We start from the raw sequence: 3216 nt of genomic DNA, 5'->3' as shown, positions 1-3216 counted from the left end.
TGTTGATACCATCAATGCATATTAGAACATTTAAACATGGCCACATATCCATCATTACTTTGCATAAAACATAAAGCTAGACAAAACATCCACAAATGTTGAAAATGGAGCTTGCCCGTGTGACACCACATAGTGGCCGGAATGGGCCGACCCCCCCTTGGAGTATTTTATTACCCAAGGAGAATAATATCATGTACAAGCTTTGAGGGCCTTACTCTCCCCACGGGAGATGCCGGATTATCCATATACAAATGCCATAACACAGCCCAACACAAGGCAACCAAGCCAGAACATAGGCTGTAGAAATGCCGAGCCAACAACATAATCCATATACCTCCGTGTGGGTACTGATTCTTTCCCAAAAACCACGGGTCTTCATGCAATAGAGCTGGTACAGGCTGGTACAGCAAGTACAACTCTCCATTCAGTCGGTACAGGCAATAGAGCTGGTACAGGCTGGTACAGCAAGTACAATGGTTGGTACAGCAGGTACAATGGTTGGTACAGTAGGTACAATGGTTGGTACAATCGATACAATGGTGGTACAACAAGTACAAGGGTTGGTACAGCCAATACAGTGGTTGGTACAGCAGGTTATATTTCTTCGCGATGGAAGCCTCCAAAACAGTCCCCAATAGCCGGTATTCTTCATGGGCAGCCTTCGAGAGAGAGAGAGAGAAAGAGAGTAGCCATCATTAGGGTAGCCTGTAACGGTGGTAGAGGCTAGTGTGCAGCAAGAAAGCCTCTATTAATGAAGAGAGAGGGCTCCAATTTATAGATTTGGGCCTCCCATGAGCTAAAATGGCAAGAGAAGGCTACAATGACAAGTGGAGAGCCACACAATAGCTGAAGTGACAAGTGTGAGGCCACTTATCTCACTTTGATCCACTTTCTAACAAGTGTCAGGCCACTTGTCTCACTTTGGTCCACTTTCTTGCCACATGTCCCAATCTAAGAGATGGGTCCTTCCATAAACTTTATCTCTAAAAATATCCCAACTGGTAGACATTCTATCGTAGGGACTTTGCCAACTCTGGGTATCTGCTCAATTCAAGATGTAATGACGCGAACAGAATTTCCATCGGAGTCGGGCCAAAAATAGCAACTCTCCTAAATTTTAGGAGTGTGGTCCTTTGTATTCTAGGATAATCCCCCATTCCCAAAGCTTGTACTTTCCAAATATTTAGACATCTTGGAGTCCACCAGACCCCTTTCATATTGGGAAATGTCCAGGCTAGTGACAACCTCTATGACCAGCATAAGGTGGAGCGTGACATTCCTCCATAACCTTTGGACACATATCCTTCACCACACATAAGCAGTTATCCTTCATAAGATAACCCTCTTTGATCACATAAGAGGCATGTGAGTGACCAGCCATTAAATCCGTCCATGTATGGCAAAAATCAGCATCCAAATGATACAAATCTTGCATGGCAGATAAGTCCCCATGAGAGGCCAGTGAAACTGCAGCCACATAAGGCCTCCTGGATAATGCATAGCTATACAAGGGTTAGTGAACATCAAAACACTTCATAGCAAAAGCACTAACTTTGCAAACTCAAAGTATACTTAGCTTTTCTTTGCTAGGTTGGTCATGAAGCCAAAAGAAATATCTCGTCACCATATTCTTAAGATATCCTGAGGTATATCTCCATATAGCTTGCTTGTAAGCTGGATAATATAATCCACAATATCCATATGGAAAGAGTGCTAAATGTGTGCACATATAGTCAACTCCATACTTCCAAGATAAATTTTGTGAATTCATAAATCCTTAGACCAAGCTGTCTATTGCTCATGCTCTTGCTTCATAGGCTCTGAAGTGGCTGGCCATGCTTAATAGCAATGATGGTAAGTGTGGTCCCTACTTGAGATCTTTTCTCTTCCTTATTGATAGAAGGAAGCCTCCGCTTCCAAGGAAGCCTATGCTCTGATACCAATGTAACTCGCGGCGGTGCCCGGGGGACTAGGGCCTTTGACACACTTGTTGATACCATCAATGCATATTAAAACATTTAAACATGGCCACAGTCTTAACACATATACATCATTACTTTGCATAAAACATAAAGCTGGACAAAACATCCACAAATGCTGAAAATGGAGCTTGCCCGTGTGACACCACAGTGGCCGGAATGGGCCGACCCCCCCTTGGAGTATTTTATTACCCAAGGAGAATAATATCATGTACAAGCTTTGAGGGCCTTGCTCTCCCCACAGGAGATGCCGGATTATCCATATACAAATGCCATAACACAGCCCAACACACGAGGCAACCAAGCCAGAACATAGGCTGTAGAAATGCCGAGCCAACAACATAATCCATATACCTCCATGTGGGTATTGATTCTTTCCCAAAAACCACGGGTCTTCATGCAATAGACCTTGTACAGCAAGTACAACTCTCCATTTAGCTGGTATAGTAGGTATAATGGTTGGTACAGCAGGTATAATGGCTGGTACAATTGGTACAATGGGTGGTACAGCAAGTACAAGGGTTGGTACAGCCAATACAGTGGCTGGTACAGTAGGTTCAAGGGCTCGTACAGCCATTACAGTGGCTAGTACAGTAAGTACAAGGGCTGTTACAACAAGTACAATGGCTAGAAATCATAATAAATGATTAAATACCCTTGCCTTCAGTATTTCTTCGCGATGGAAGCCTTCAAAATAGTCCCCAACAGTCGGTATTCATCATGGGCAACCTTCAAGAGAGAGAGAGAGAGAGAGAGAGAGAGAGTGGCCATCATTAGGGCAGCCTATAACGGTGGTAGAGGCTAGTGTGCAACAAGAGAGCCTCTATTAATGAAGAGGGAGGGCTCCAATTTGTAGATTTGGGCCTCCCATGAGCTAAAATGGCAAGAGAAGGCTACAATGACAAGTGGAGAGCCCCACAATAGCTGAAGTGACAAGTGTGAGGCCACTTATCTCACTTTGATCGACCCTCTAACAAGTGTCAGGCGTCTCACTTTGGTCCACTTTCTTGCCACATGTCCCAATCTAAGAGATGGGTCCTTCCATAAACTTTATCTCTAAAAATATCCCAACTGGTAGACATTCTATCATAGGCACTTTGCCAACTCTTGGTATCTGCTCAATTCCAGATGTAATGATGCGAACAGAATTTCCATCGGAGTCGGGCCAAAAATAGCAACTCTCCTAAATTTTAGGAGTGTGGTCCTTTGTATTCTAGGATAATCCCCCATTCCCAAA

This window comes from Cibotium barometz, chromosome 61 (assembly GCF_041138505.1).
Source record: "Cibotium barometz isolate CiBa-2024 chromosome 61, ASM4113850v1, whole genome shotgun sequence".
In the NCBI taxonomy this organism is placed as follows: Eukaryota; Viridiplantae; Streptophyta; class Polypodiopsida; order Cyatheales; family Cibotiaceae; genus Cibotium; species Cibotium barometz.
The sequence above is the reverse complement of the archived record's forward strand: the minus strand, read 5'-3'. Positions refer to the sequence as shown.